Source organism: Callithrix jacchus, chromosome 5 (genome assembly GCF_049354715.1).
Source record: "Callithrix jacchus isolate 240 chromosome 5, calJac240_pri, whole genome shotgun sequence".
Taxonomy (NCBI): domain Eukaryota; kingdom Metazoa; phylum Chordata; class Mammalia; order Primates; family Cebidae; genus Callithrix; species Callithrix jacchus.
Window position 1 is genome coordinate 68,743,683 of NC_133506.1, and position 16,477 is coordinate 68,760,159.

A 16,477-nucleotide genomic window follows, 5' to 3' on the forward strand; every position below is an offset into this window, starting at 1 on the left:
TCATAGTCCGGGGAATTTGCTAGAAATGCTAATCCTCAGAGCTACTGAATAGGAAACTCTGGGGGTGGAGCCCAGGCATCTGGGGTCCAACAAGCCTGCCCCCCAGCTGATGCTAATACATACTTAAGTTTGAGAGCTGTCTTATAGTAAGAGTGACAAGAGAAGCAGGCATTTGGGGCCCCCTGGGGTGTGAGTGAAAGGAAGCCCAAGGGTGCTTAGCCCCACCCCTGCCACGCACCTCATTTCCATCCCTTATTATCATCTTCACGACCACCTTGAGAGCCAGGGGTTTGGAGCCCCTCTTTCCTTTTTTTTTTTTTTTTGAGACGGAGTTTCACTCTTGTTACCCAGGCTGAAGTGCAATGGTGCGATCTCGGCTCACCGCAACCTCCGCCTCCTGGGTTCAGGCACTTCTCCTGCCTCAGCCTGAGTAGCTGGGATTACAGGCACGCGCCAACATGCCCAGCCTGTTTTGTAGATTGAAATGGCAGCGGTGGTGGTGGCGGCAGCGGCGGCCGGCCACCCAGGGGTAAGCCCCTTGGGAGGAGGGAGCGGCAGAGGCCGGGGTGGGGTGGGGCCGTGGCCGGGAGGGAGGAACGCTGGGAGGAAGAGGCCGGGCAGGAGAGCCCCCGCCCTGGGAGGAAAGAGAGGAGGCCGAGCGTTTCCAGGCGCATTACCTGCCCGCTCGACTGACTCACTCAGCCAAGGACGCTCCTGGGCCGTGCCTGGACCCGCAAGCCGCCGTGGACCCAGGTGAGGAACCCCGTGCGTCCGCGTCTGCCCTACGACCTCCGTGGGGTCCAGGTAGCCCTCTGAACGTGGGCTGGCCAGGGCGGCGGGCCGGGACTGAGCCCCCCAGTAGCGCAGCCTCTGGGATCGCCATGGCCCCAGCGTCCCCAACTCTGGCCCCGGGCTCCAGGTCCCCCACCCCTAAACCGGACTCCAGGTCCCCGCACCCTAAACCACGCGCCGGGAAAGGTACCTACCGACCAGAAAATGCACATTCCAGCCCCCGCCAAGTGACAGCACCAGGCAGTACCCGGCACAGCTGGGGCCAGGCACGAGAGCTCCAACTATGGCGAGAAAACCGCCAGCTCAGAAAGCGACTGTCGCGGGAGCCCGAACTCTCGCGCGAACAGCCGCCCGAACTCTCGCGCAAACAGCAGTCAGGCGTGCGCTGCAGGAGCGCGGAGTAGGGCGCGGCATGGGCAGCCTTGGAGCCGGCTGGACCCGCAGGAGGAGCGGGACTTGCTGGAGCTCGTCTGGAGTGTTGCCGGCCTCCAGGAGGAGACAGACCCCAACTTCCAGCTCGCCCTGAACTTCCCGTGGTCCAACTTAAGGCGGGGAGCATGGCGCGGGGCAGGGCGGGGCGGGGGTCGCGAGGCGATGCAGGGCGGGGCGGCGCGGTGCAGGGCGGGGTTGGGGGGTCGCGGGGCGGGGCGGGGCAGGGCAGGGCGGCGCGGCGCAGGGTCGCGGTGCAGGGGTAGCGTCATGGGGCGTCGCGGCTCCGGGCGGGGGGTCGCGGGGCGGTCGCGGCGCGGTCGCGACGCGGGGTTGGGGGTCCCGCGCGGTGGGGCGAGGGTTCCCCGGAACAGGACTCGCTAGGGCGGGGCACGGGGCTGAGGTGGACGAGGCCTTGGGGAGCCCTTGCAGGCCCTGCCGCCCCCCTCTGGACGCTGACCAGCCTCTCCTGATAGTCTCGGGGTAAGCGTAGGACTGGGTTCTTTTGGGCTGGGGCGCGCCTGCAACCCCAGGGCTCTGGGAGGCCCAGGCGGTTCTCAAGGCCAGCCTGGGCGAGGTTGCCACTCCACCTCTAATTTTTTCTTTTTAAGTAAAGAGATTGTATTCTCACTGATTCCTGCTCCCTGGTCTGCCAGTACAATTTCCCTTTCACTCTGTTTTCCTTTTTCCAAAAGGCATGTCAGGACAGTGATTTAACCTGTCATTACTGTCTCCTCTGCCTCCACTCCAGCTAGAGTGCTGCATTCCTGCACAGCTCCTGGCAGGTAGCACGGTAAATCACCTAACACAATTGCTAATGCGGTTTCTCTTGTAACTAATTTCTTGTTTGGTTGGGTTTTGTTTTGTTTCGTTTTTGAGATGGAGTCTAGCTCTGTTACCAAGGCTGGAGCGCAGTGGCGTGATGACGGCTCACTGCAACCTCTGCCTCCCAGGTTCAAGCGATTCTCCTGCCTCAGCCTCCCCAATGAGCGTGCCCCCACGCTTGGTTAATGTGTGTGTGTGTGTGTGTGTGTGTGTGTGTGTGTGTGTCTGTGTATTAGTAGACATGGGATTTCACTGTGTTAGCCAGGATGGTCTCAATCTCCTGACCTCGTGATCTGCCCCCCTTGGCCTCCCAAAGTGCTGGGATTACAAGCGTGAGTACCATGCCTGGCTTCTTGTAACTAATTTTTAAAGACTTACAGAGTTTAGATATTTAGGTGTAGTGAGATCTGTTTTTCTTTATGGGAGATGTAAATTAAACAATGCTTTAGTTCATTATTCATAATGAGGTTATTAGTAAAAGAATGTTAATGCTCTACCTGTTTAATTTCAGTAAAAATCTTCTTGAGTAATGATTAGGTTTTCAAAACCTGTAATCTTAGTTACCTTAATGATCATAGCCCATAAATAAAGTGTCTAGTTAGTTGATTTATAATAGGAATACAGGGCTTTCAGATTCTTTTAAAACATGCCAAGTTTCCGAAGTAATAAACTGAATTCTTAACTGTAACTTACACAAATATACAATGTGTGAAATAGGTTATACAATATAGAAACTTAAAGGCTGAATCCCAAGTTATTTTTCTGTAAATGTTTCTAAATGACAGTAGGCAGATGTTCATCATTTTAGAGCTGGGAGAGACAGTAGAGGTTACTATTTACTTTCATAAAATGGAACCCTACATTACCTGTACCTAAATTATAGGTAAAGTGGTGTTCCATTAAGCCATTTACTGGAATAGTATCAGATGTGGTTTTCAGTAGTGAAATTTTATTTCTTTTAAGTACAGATTGCTGGCTGTGATAATAAAAAAGGCAAAAAGTTTTTTGCATAGCCTATGCTATATACATATACATTAGTTGCATAGGCTATGCTCTAATGTTATGACACTTTAAACCATCAGGAAAATGAATAGTTCATGTTTACATTTTTTGAAATTGTGGCCATTTAGAATTCTAGGCCCTAGAAATTCAAAAATGAGTAAGTTATAGCCTCTGTCTTTAAGAAAAAGACAAAAGTTAATCACAGTATAGTATATAATAGGGATTTTTATAATTCAGATATTTGTTAATTTAGATGAGGAAAAAATTGTACTAATCTCTAACTGGAAAGTATCATCTCCTTCCATTAGGAATGAAGGCAGAAAACCATAGGAGAAAGAGAACACTCACCTTTGAGAATGAGTTAATTAAAATGTTCAATGTTTCAGAATATCAATTTAATAAATGTTTCAATATTTTTAAATGTTTATCTGATTGTATTTTATTTTGAGTCTTGTTAGTCTTTTTTCCTTTAGTTTTGAGATTTTTTTCAAAGATAGATACAATAAAGCTGATGAAGTTCTTCTGTCACATTTTAGAAAAGACAGATGATTTTGACTTGGGAAAATACTTGATGGAAGGTGAAGAAATGGACATTGGTCCAGACTGGTAAGTGACAGTAGTTTTGCTATTAAAAATTTAAATACACACCAGGTAATAGAGATGATTTTAATGTGTCTTTCCACCCTAGGCCAACTAAGCTAAAACAGGAACACTCTTAATTCTTAACAAATCTAGAGTCATTTATCATGGAAGTCTGGTTAGGATTTTGCACCAAATCACGAGTATTAAGAAGTTAGAAAGGGGTGGGCATGGTGGCTTGTACCTATAATCTCAGCACTTTGAGAGGCTGAGGAGGGAGGATTGCTTGAGCTCAGGAATTTGAGACCAGCCTCGGTAACACAGCAAGGTCTTATGTCTATTTTTTAAAAATAGATTTTAAAGAAAGATGTTTGGGCACACTGGCTCACACCTGTAATCCCAGCACTTTGGGAGATCAAATCACTTGAGGCCAGAATTTCGAGAGAAGCCTGGGCAATATAGTGAAACCCCATCTAGTAAAAATACAGAAAATTAGCTGGGCATAGTAGCACACGCCCGTAATCACATCTACTCGGGAGACTCAGGCACGTGAATATCTTGAAGGTCAAGGTTGCAATGAGGTGAGATCATGCCACTGCACTTTGTCACCTGGGTGACAAAGTGAGAGACTGTCTCCAAAAAAGAAAAAAGATAAGTTAAAAGGGTTGAGTATAAGTATCTCTTAAGGACCTGTGATCTTGGGACTTTTTGCCACCAAAAATAATTCCATTCCTTATTGTTTCAATGTTACAGAAAAAAAGAAAAAGTAATAATTATATTTCCATTCCTATAATAGGCACTTCCAAGGGATTTAGAAAAAAAATTCATTTGGTTTTTGTTTTTCTGTTCCATGTTGCTTCAAAATTTTTGCTTTTCTTCAAAATCTTCTTAGTCTTTTAATATAAATAGCTTTAAGTGTTATACTCTATAAGGCTAAAGTGTATTTCTTTTTTAAATCAGAATTGGTCTGAAGAAAGTGACAAGGAAAATGATCAATAGCCATTAAGCAGAGAGGACTCTGGAATTCAGGTAGACAGGACACCTTTAGAAGAACAAGATCAAAACAAGATTCTGCCACTGCACTCCAGCAACAGAGCGAGAGACCTTGTCTCAAAAAATAATTAAAATAAAAAACTATAAGGGAGGATATGCATAGATTATATGCATACACTGCCATTTTTATCAGGGACTTGAGCACCTACAGATTTTGGTGTCTGCAGCATTCCTGCAGTCAATCCCTGGTGGATATTAAAGGACAGCTGTATTTCTGGACTTAATAATCTGTGCTCTTGGTGTTGGTGTGACCTGGAAACGGACAGACTGTTATTTATGTGGCCTTTTAATATTATGTTTTGATACATACATGGCAGGTTTCCTCTCAGCTGCTTCGGAGCCTGAAGCAGGAGAATCACTTTGCTCTGGTTTTCTTTCTTTTTTTTTTTTTTTTTTGAGAAAGGGTCTCACTCTGTTGCCCAGGCTAGAGTGCAGTGGCACAATCTTAGCTCACTGCCTTTGCCTCCTGGGCTCAAGCAGTCCTCCCACCCCAGCCTCCTGAGTAGCTGGAACCACAGGCGACTGCCACCACACCAAGCTATTTTTATAGAGACAGGGCTTCACCATGTTGCCCAGGCTAGTCTCAAACTCCTAGACTCAGGCAATTCACCTGCTTCTGCCTCCTAAAGTACTGGGATTATAGGTGTGAGCTACTGTGCCCAGCCCACTTTGCTCTTTTTTTTTCTCCCCATTCAGCTTCCCCAAGTAGCTGGGGTTACAGACATACACCACCATACTCAGCTAATTTTTGTATTATTATTAGAGATGGGGTTTCACCATGTTGGCCAGGCTGGTCTCAAATTTCTGACCTCAACTCATCTACCCACCTCTGCCTCCCAAAGTGTGGTGATTACAGATGTGAACCACTGCACCAAGCCCACTTTGTTCTTTTTCAAAATTGACTTAGCTATTTGTGACTTTTATTCTTCCATAGACATTTTAGAAGCAAGATGGTAAACTTTAAAAAAAAAAAAAAGGCCCACCTGGCTCATGCCTGTAATCCCAGCACTTTGGAAGGCCAAAGCGAGTGGATCACTTGAGGTCAGAAGTTTGAGACCAGCCTGACCAACATAGTGAAACTCTGTGACTACTAAAAATACAAAATTAGCTGCACACGGTGGTGCATACCTGTAATCCCAGCTACTAGGGAGGCTGAGGCAGGAGAATTGCTTAAACCAGGCAGGCAGAGGATACAGTGAGCCACGATCATACCATTATACTCATCCTGGGCAACAAGATCAAAACTGCATCTCAAAAAAAAATCCAGCTGGAATTTTCATTGGGATTGCAGAGAATTTGTAGATCAAACTTGGGGAGGTTTGATTGCCTTAACATGTTAATATCTACATTTATTATAACTCTTTATCTTTTACTAGATCTTGGAAATTTTCTTTTTGAAGATCTCCAGTTTCTTTTGTTAATTTCTATATCTGTTACAGTTTTTATTTTTGTGAATGATACTTCTTTTGTTTATTCGTGATGTGAAGGAGATAATACTGGTTTTCTTATATGCAGCCTTTTGTTGAATTCTGATATGAATCATAATACTTTGTTGATTCCATTTGGTTTTTTGTATAGATGATTAATGTTATTTGCAAATATTGGTTTTTATATGCAAATATGGTTTTAGTGTCATCTGCAAATATGGTTTTATGTCCTCCTGCTAGTTCTTATGCCCGTGTCTTCTCTGTGATGTTGTGATCTAATCTCTTTTCTGGCCCAGCAGCCTAGCCCTCTACTCCATAGCAGAAGCAGCAGCTCATAGGAGTGGGCTTCCTGGACAACTAGGTCTCATCCTAAGGGCGGGGGGGGTTATACCTGAAACTCCTCCATTAAGTGTGATGGTTGTTTGGTATCAGTTCAGGCTGTGTAGCCTTTATCAAACTAAAACAATTTCCTTCTATTCCTTTTTTTCTACAAGTCTTTAATCATAAATAAATGTTGAATTTTTATTAAATGCTATTATTTATCTGTGAGATCATCTCATAACTTTTCTTTTATGATAATAATACATTGATAGACTTTCTGATATTGAATTACCCTTGAATTTTTCACCTAAACTTGTGTGATCATGTTATTTTTTAGAACATTGTTAGATTGGGTTCAATTTTGGATTCAGTTGTTTTTTTAAAAGACGGAGTCCTGATCTGTCACCCAGGCTGGAGTGCAGTGGCATGATCACAGCTCACTCCAGCCTCAACCTCCTGAGCTCAAGCTGTCCACTACCTCAGCCTCCTAAGAAGCTGGGACTTCAAGTGCATGCCACCACACCCAGCTAATTTTTTTTTTTTTTTTGCTTTATTGTAGAGATGAGGTTTCACTATGTTAGAGACCAGCCCAGGCTGGGATTACAGGTGTGAGCCACTGAGCCCAGCAGGTTAGCTCTTTTTTAATGTAAGATTTTTCATTTTTATTCTTTGATGAATTATATTTATTATGTCTTTATCTGGTTTAAGCATCACTGTTATATTAGCCTCATAAAATGTTAGGTGGCTTTCTCTTTTTCTGCCTTTTGGAACAACTCGTAAGATAGACATTATCTAATCCTTCAAAATTTAGCACCAGTGCTGAGGCTTTGTGAGTGGTTGGGAAGGTCTTTGGTTACCATTTTAATTTCCTTAATGGGTATTGGACTATTAACATATACCATTTACATCTTTTTATATGTGGGACAATTTTTTTTAACTTTCTAGGCAATTATATTAAATTAAATTTAGTATGTGTTTCTTTTTAAATGAGTTGCTTGTCTTGAACCCCTAGACACAAGTGATCATCCCATCCTGGTTTCCCAAATGACTGGGATCATACATGTGAGCCATAGAACCCAGCTTATATATATGGTTTAAAATAAATGATCATATGTAAGTAAGTGTTGTTAGGTAGCTGTTATTTTTAAAAAGCCATTTTCAACTATACATTTGAATGGATCTGTAAGTCCAGATATTGTGACCCAGTATTTATTGTTGTTGTTAACTGTTATAACTCAAACTTACTACATTTCTTTCAAGCAGATGAGCCAGATGACCGAAGCTGGCTGGAACATCACATGGTCCATCAGTGCTGGACAGCCAGGCCTTCCCAGTTTCTTCATAGCTCACATTTGCACTCCAGTTTAGCTGCTGTCTGGTAAGAAGCTAAAGTTTTCATTTAATGTGATAATAGAAAAAACTTTGATGTTTAAACATTTGGCTTTGATTTGTGACTTCAGTTCCTCTCTGAAATTTAAATTTGTTTTGGTTTTGACAGTTTCTTTTTTGAACAGAGTCTTACTCTAGTTGCCCATGCTGCAATGCAGTGGTGATATCTCAACTCACTGCAGTCTTCACCTCGCCCAACTAATTTTTTGTTTTTTATTTATTGATTTTTGGCGGGGGGGAGAGAAAGTCTCACTCTGTCACCGTGGTTGGAGTGCTGTGGCATAATTATGGCACACTGCAGCCTCTGCCCACATGGTTCCAGCAGTTCTTATGTTTCAGCCTCCCAGGTAGCTGGGATTATAGGCACACATCACCACACCCAGCTAATTTTTACAATTTTAGTAGAGATGAGGTTTCATCATGTTGTCCAGGCTGGTCTCCAACTCCTGACCTCAGGTGATCTGCCTACCTCAGTTTCCCAAAGTGCTGGGATTATAGGCATGAGGCACTCGCCCAGCCACAGTGTTTTAAATTATAGCATAACTTGAATTTAGGTTCTGTCATGTCATCTACAATGTAAAAATCTTTGGAATCTAATTTTGAGAGTCCATCCTAGGCACAGAAAAGCAGTAATCTGCTGATCTTAAATGTGGGGACTGGGAACCAGGTGTTATTAAAAATGTGAGGAAGTGATCTTGGAATATAAGTCACCTGGTAGATCGTCTCAGTCCGCTGGTCAGGATCCATTCACTGCTAACTTCCTGCCTTACACAGAGCTCAGGGTGGGAGCAGCTGAACCTTCACCATCTAGTGGCAGGACTGGGGTACCCGACACCCATCCTTGCTGTGCTCCTGAAGAACCAGGGTCGCAGTTGAAGGGGAGCGGGGTGCCTGGGCCGTGCGGAGTGTTTAAGGCCATTTTCCTGAGCACGCCTGAGAGCAGCTCACCCCGCTCGGCACTTCCGTGTGAGGTTTGGACCTCACGGCCCTTTCATGATTGTTTACTGGGACAAACTCACATCAGGTTTTCCTCTGTCCACCCTTCCACGGGTGCGCCCAGGTCTGCACCAGCTCCCTCAGGTGGCTGGGCTGAGGGCCGAGGGTTCCCCAGCAGGCTCTGACCTGCCGCCCCCGGAACCTGCCTGCCCAGTGCAGGTGTGAACCTCCTGCCCATGGGGCGGCCCCAGACGGGCGCCCTGGGAGTCCCCATCCCACTACCCAGCACAGTCCTCCCCTGCGCTGACCCCATCCCCTGCCCTGATGCCACATGCCCTGGTGCAGTACTCGGTTCAGACCCCATTCCTCTACTGTCTAAGCCGGACTGACCAGCAGGATGACCCCACAGTCGCATTCCCAGCCCACCCTACTGACTCATTCGGCCAAGGAAACTCCCTGGCCCGCCCAGACCTTCAAGCTGCCATGGACCCAGGTGAGGAGCGCTGCATGCCCGCGCCCTCCCTGCAGCCTCCGTGGGGTCCAGGTCATCTCAGAACCTGGGCCTGCCAGGGCAGCAGGGCTGGGACTGAGCCCCCTGGTAGCACAGCCTCCGGAATCGCCCTGGCCCCAACATCCCCAGCTCCCGGCCTCGGGCTCCAGGTCCTCCCAACCCTAAACCAGGCTTCTGGTCCCCACACGCATAAATGGTGGCCCCCAGGCTCCAGGTCCCTGCACCCCCAAACCACTCCCATTGGGCTCCAGATCACCATGCCCCCTAAACCACGTTCCCGGGCTCCAGGTCCCCACAACCCCTAAACTATGCCCCCCGGGTTCCAGGTCCCTGCACCCCCTAAACCATGCCTCCCTGGGCCCTGTGCCCCCGGCCTCTTGGCCTCAGCTCTGAGCCCCCCACAGCTTGGATCCCCAATTCCGTGGCTCCTGTAGGGAAGGCACACCTCCATGTTCACGGGTTTTTGTTGGAAAGTAAGGGGCAGGCAGATTGCTAGTGTTGCCCTACACTCATGCAGTGGGATCTGAAGCCATTTTTCTTTCATGCCCTGTTAGGACCTGAGGGAGCCTGGTCCATGCAACCGTTCCATGCATTCTTGGAGAGAGGAATTTTGGGCTTTGTTTGAGGAGGTGTGATTGTTTCAGGAGCAGCACTGTTTCACACGAGCCTTCTGAATTGTGTATTTTCAGCCTGAAATGCATGAGCTTTGTTTGCGGTACACTGTGGGTGTGACTAGAAGGGGGCAAGAGTAATTGGGAAATGGGATTGAAGGAGCGTTTTTTTTTTTAAGTTGAGAGGGGCATTGAGACAGTGCCTGCTCCACCAAGAAGTCCACTCAGGGAGCAGTGTGGATGGAGCCCAGTGCCGTGCAGACCCCTTGGGGACTGAGGCTTGGAGCGTTTGTTTTCTGGAGGTGGAGGGCACTGTGGCCACGCCAGGAGCGGTGGTGTTTCCTGGAGTCATCGGGTGGAATCCAGGATGAGGCATGACGGGAGCCACGGTGATGCCTATGCAGGCGTGTGTTCCTGTGCCTGACAGCTTGGTGGCTGCGGCAGAGCCCTGGCCAGGCCAGGACCTGCAGGGCCCCATGTGTGCTGCCCTTTGCCTGCACTGGCCAGTGCTTTCCATGTGAAGTCTAGACCCACAGGCATGGAGCCTGGAAGAACGAGTCACATTGTGGGTGGGCGCAGGCTGTGGCAGGTGTGCACTTGTAGGGTCTCTACAACCAAGTGCCCTGGAGTCCTGCATTAAGACACTGTCTCTGTGCCACACTCAGAGAAAAATGTATCCCCTAAGTTTGTGTGTGTGTTTAAATTTACATATAGTAAGGTTTACTTTTTGGTGTGCAGTTAGTTCAGTGAGCTTTAACAGATGCGTGGACTGCAGCGACTACCACCGCAGTCACGATACTCAGGAAGGCAGCCTCTCTCCTCCTCCCTGCTCCTGCAGCCACCTGTCTGTGCCTGAGTCCTGCTTCTTTGCCTTTTCCAGAGTGTCACATGTGGGCTAGGAGTCTGGCTTGCTTCACTTAGCATAAGGAGTTGGAGATTCAGCCATGCTCTGGTTTGTCCCTGAAGCGTAAAGATACAAAGGTTTTAAAAGTGTGGCTCTCGGATACAGCCTGAGAGAGAGACTAAAATGATAAAGTGATGAGAAAAATTATGAAACTATAGTTCATTAAAGACATTAAATAGTATGGAACCAACGTGTATGCTGAAAGTGAAATTCCCTCGGTACTTTTAAGTAGTATACAGTCTTTGCTGTGCATACGTAATTTTTTTTATAACATAGAGCATATTGCATATATTATCATCATACATTTTTCACTTAATGTTTGGTTATTTAAACATTTTAGTAACCTTTACATGTTGATATATACACACAGATTTCCCTTAGTCTTTTAAGTGGCTGTATAGTTTTTTTGTTTTGAGGCAGAGTCTTGCTTTGTGGCCCAGACAAGAGCTCGGTGCAAACTTGGCTCACTGCAACCTCTGCCTCCTGGTTCAAGCGATTCTCCCATGTCACCCTCCCAAGTAGCTGGGATTACAGGCATGCACCACCACACCTGGCTAATTTTTGTATTTTTAGTGTAGACAGAGTTTCCCCATGTTGCCCAGGCTGGTCTTGAACTCCTGACCTCAAGTGATCCTCCTGCCTCAGCCTCCCAAAGTGCTGGGATTAAAGGCACAAGCCACTGTGCCCAGCCAGATGACTATAGTATTATGTAGTATGGATGTTCCATAATTTTATCAGCCTCCTGTTAATTGATGTTATAGTTATTTACTGTTTTATGCCACTACAATCAGTGCTTGTATCTGTATCTTTGTGCACATACATTTATCATGCTAAAGGTGACTTTGGGTTTAAATAATAGCTAACATTTCATGAGTACTTCTCATGCACCAGGCGTCGTTCTAAGCCAGGGTTACCTGTCAAGGTCCAGGTAGTGACTGCTGACAGCTTTGCAGGCCGTGTCATCTCTGGGCTGTAGCACCCGTGCAGTGTGGACAATATGTATGGGGAATGAGTCTGGCTGTGTCCCATTGAAACCTCTGTACAGAAAGAGGCAGTGGTCCATAGTTTGTTGACCACTGTTCTAAGTCATATGCATCCTAATTATTCTCATAGTCCTCCAAGGGATGTGCAGTTACTATCCCCACTTTGTGGATGAGGAAACTGACACACAGAAAGAAGGAATCCAACGTGACATGGTTGATCAATGGCCCAGCCAGGCCTTGACCCATCCATCAGACTTACATGCTTCAAGTTTAAAGATTAGAAAAAAGCTGCCAAATGTCTTCTCCTAAATGTCAGACCTGGTATAGGGACCCTCAGGCACCTGCTGAACCAGTGTCCTCTGGTTCTTTGAAAGCCATGTGCTTGCTAGCTACCACTCAGGGCAGTTTTTGGATGCTGGATAGGCCAGCACCCTCTCAGCACCTCTCCTTGTGTGCCTGTCTATATTCCTGCTTTTGATAAATGTTTCCCCAGCACCAGCCTACAGAGAAGTCAGCACAACCAGTGCCTGGGACCACCCATCTGGCAGGCAGGAGGAAGGACAGACTTTTCCAGCAGGGAAGATCAAGTTGGGTGCTGGCAAGGTTAACTTCCTTTGATGTCTGCTCCAGCAGTGATCACCTAACCCAGGTCGACATGTTGCTTGGCTACCATGGCCCATTTTCTTTAAGTAATGTGGAGCAGGCAGGGTGCGAGGGCTCATGCCTGTAATAGCACTTTCAGAGGCCAAGGCAGGGCAAATCACTTGACACCAGGAGTTCAAGACCAGCCTGGCCAACATGGTGAAACCTTGACTCTACTACAACTACAAAATTAGCCAGGCATGGTGGTGCATGCCTGTAATCCCAGCTAGTTGAGAGGCTGGAGAATCACTTGAACCCAGGAGATGAGTTCACACCACTGCACTGCAGCCTGGGCCAACAGAGCAAGACTCTGTCTTGAAAAACAAAAATTGTGAAGAATAAATGAGATAATGCATAGAAAAAATACTGCAAGCTGGGCACAGTGGCTCATGCCTGTAATTCCAGCATTTTGGGGGGCTGAGTTGGGTGGATCATAAGGTCAAGAGTTCAAGACCAGCCTGACCAAGATGCCGAAACCCCATCTCTAATAAAAATACAAAAATTAGCCAGGCATAGTAGCATGCACCTATAATCCCAGTTACTTGGGAGGCTGAAGCAGGAGAATCACTTGAACCCGGGTGGCAGAGGTTGCAGTGAGCTGAGATCACACCACTGTACTCCAGCCTGGACAACAGAGCAAGACTCTGTCTAAAAAAAAAAGTACTGCGTAAGATACACTGTTTATGCTATGTTTTCTAAAGATTTTATCTTTGTAAAACATTTTATAGTGTCAAGTTTTAACTAACATGTCCAAGCTGTTTTCATTGTTTTCCCTATTAAATAATATTTAGCCAAGTTTTTGGTTATCCCTAGGTATCTATTATTGGTGGCAGCAGTAATGAAATAACTTTCCTGAAGTTTTATTTTGAAGGAATGTTGAATTTTGTTTTTCAGCATCTACTGAAATGATTATGTTTTTTTCTTGATTTGCTGAATGTGATGCACACTTATATGTTTGTGTTTATTGAATCATCCTCATATTCCTCAGACGAATCCCACTTTGTCATGGCAGATGATCCTTTTATTGTCTTGTCAAATGCAGTTTTCATGTATTTTGTTGAGGATTTTTTGTATCTGTGTTCATCAGGGATATTTGCCTGTCTTTTTCTTTCTTGTGTTGTGTTTTGGTCTGATTTTTGTACCAGGCTAGTAGTGCTAGCCTCATAGAACAAGTTTGGAAGTATTTCTTCCTCTTCATTTTTGGGGAAATGTTTTGAGTACAATTGGTATTAGCTCTTTTAAAAATGTTTCATTGAATTCATCAGTAAAACAATGGTTCTTGTGTTTTTCTTTGACAGGAGACTTTTTATTACTACTTTAATTGCATTACCCATAATGTTCTGTTCAGGTTTCTTATCTTTCTGTCATTCTATCCACAGCAGCCCAGGGACCAGCACCAGCAGGGGAGGCCCCAGCGAGTGACCACACTAGCTGCTGCCTTTCTCTCTGGCCACTGACACATCTGGTTCATTTCAGCATCCCCAGCTGTTCTAAGTGGGGCAGAGTGTAGCCTGCCCTGGCTTGGGAATGCACAAACACAGGGCTGCTGGGTGGGCCTAGAACTGGGGCTGTAGCTAGAACTTCAGGGCAAGAGAGGCCCCTGATCTCTCACTTCCTGGTCCCGGTCATGAGGTTTCAGGAGTGGGGCCAGAGTGGGCTCACTCAATATTGTGTAATGACAGGACAGAGAAGGCAGCAGCCTTTGACACTTCACATGAAAATGTGGCATGAGAAGAACCACTGATCAATCCAGTCTTAGCCAGAAAGTCATTGTGAGTGCCTGTAGCTATGTATGTATGAGCTATATACATATATATATGTAATGCTTCTTGGCTGCAGTGTCTAAATATTTACCATCTAATGCATCAGAAGAAATGTTTGCCTTTCCCAGTGCTAACTGATAATGGCTGTGCATGACCCTATAAAAATTTAACCACTTTTGATGCCAATAAATAATAACATTAGCTGCCATTTACTGAGGCTCAGAAACGTTAAGTAACTTGCTTAAGGTCACACAGCTAGTAAGTGGCAGAGCAGAATCTTACAGTGACAGGTTGGAGGGAAGAGGAGAATAAGTGATGGACTTGATTCCTGCCATGCAGATGCAGCTGGTCCCCTGGACTTAAGCTTCTCTGGGGCCAGACTTAACTCCAGAACTGCCAGGAAGCTCTGTGACCCCGTCTCTTTTCATGGGCTTGCTCTGGGATGGCTGCCAAAGCTGCTTTTTAATTACAATCCACGTGAGAACACTGTGGCCAGAGCTTCTATCTTCCTGGCATTTTCCTTCCTGTGGGGCCTCCCAACTCAGCAGTTCCTCTGTAACATGGCTAACTCCCCTATTCTTTCCTCCTAGACTTTACCTTGTGGGTTCAGAGGGGAGACTGCTGTTGCTAAGCCCTGCTGAGCATCATTTCTGGTGTGGCAGAGTTGGCAAGCCTCCTGCTTCTTGACTACTCCTGACTCATCTCTGCAGAGCAGACCACCTCACTTCTTGGACATAACTGAAGAATGTTCTGGTAAGTAAATTTTTCAGGAATGAAAGCTTACTGCTCAGAACACTCAACTTTAGAAACCTGGAACTATTTTGCCCATTAATCTTTTTATGTTTCTGAGATGGAGCTTGCTCTTGTTGCCCATGCTGGAGTCCAGTGGCACAATCTCGGCTCACTGCAACCTCTGCCTCCCAGGTTCAAGCAATTCTCTTGTGCTAGACTTGTGAGTAGCTGGGATTACAGGTGCCTGCCACCATGCCCAGCTACATTTTATATTTTCAGTAAAGAGATTTTCACCATGTTGGTCAGGCTTGTCTTGAATTCCTGACCTCAGGTGATCCGCCTGTCTTGGCCTCCCAAAGTGCTGGGTCTGTGCTATGGTCAGGTCCAAGACAGGGCCCAGCCAAATCTAGAGTGATGGCCAGGAAAGGGTCAAACCTAGGGTAGATCCAAGGCAGGGGCAGGACCAGGGTGGTACCAAGACCAAGGTAAGGACAGAGAATGGTCAGGGTAGGGACAGGACAAGGGCAAGGATAGTGCAGGTTCATGGCACGGCCAGGGTCCAGGGACAGGGTCAGGGCCATAGCATCACCAGCAACTGGACTGTGGCTAGGACAGTAACAGAGCCAGAGTCAGGGCCAGAGCAGTGCAAGGCCAGGATAATGCCAGGCATTTCAGGGTCAGACAGGATCAGGACCAGGGAAGAACCAGGGTGAGGCCGCAAGTGGGGCAGGGCCAGGACCAGGATCTGGGTTAGTGCCAGGGCTGAGCCATAACAGAGGGGCAGTGCCAAGGCAAGGCCTGAGTATGGTAAGGATCAGGACCAGGACCAGGGTGGGGGAAGGGCCAAGTCTGTGACAAGGTAGGGTAATGGCAGGGCATGGCCAGAGCTGGTTTATGGAGAAGGCAGGGCCAATGCTAAGGTAGGGCCAGGGCTGAGGCAGGGTCAGTGAATATCGAGTGTGGGACCAGGGCCAGAGCACAGCCAAGGCAGGGTAGGTCAGAGCATTGGTACAACTGGGATGTTGCAGTGTCATTTCAATGCCAAGACAGGCAAAACAGGGAAAGATGATGGTAGGGCAAGGGCAGGGAGAAGCCAAGGCTGGGCCAGGTCAATTCAGGGTCCGGATACCTCCAAGTTCAGTTCAGGACCGGGACAGGTCCAGGGCTATTGCAAGATGAAGTGTAGGTCCAGGGCAGGGTGAATACACAACCAGGGTATGGCAGGGAAGGGTGGTTCAAGACAAGAGCTATACCAGGACAGAGCAGGATCAGGGCCATGGCAGAGTCAGAGCAGGTCCTTGGAAGGCCCTGGGACCAGGTAAGGGTCAGGGTCAGGGTCAGACCTGTATAAGAGCAGGGTTACAGTCAGCGATATGGCAGGGATAGGGCAGGGCCATGGTATGGCAGATCCAGAGCTAGACCATACAGAGGGTAGAAAAAAAGCCAAGGTAGCGTTAGGACAGGCCCAGGGAGGCACCAGAGCCAGGGCACAGCCATGGTAGGATAGGCCAGGGCAATGAAACTTCTGGGCCATGGCAGGGCCAGGTCAGTCCTGGGAGAGAGCAGAACAGGCAAGGC

At 47.0% G+C, this 16,477-nt stretch overlaps 1 long non-coding RNA gene across 8 annotated transcripts in view; it reads left to right on the top strand.

Annotated features, from left to right (window-relative positions):
* The first annotated feature begins 670 nt into the window (after nucleotides 1–670).
* The window catches only part of LOC144582868 (uncharacterized), a 49,939-nt gene continuing 34,132 nt past the window's right edge, over nucleotides 671–16,477 (top strand). The window contains exons 1-5 of one of the 8 annotated variants that reach the window (XR_013536381.1): nucleotides 671–753; nucleotides 1,917–2,014; nucleotides 3,585–3,654; nucleotides 7,692–7,806; nucleotides 14,758–14,920. This is a non-coding gene — a long non-coding RNA (uncharacterized LOC144582868). The other 7 variants (XR_013536382.1, XR_013536387.1, XR_013536383.1 and 4 more) reach the window with 7 other exon arrangements.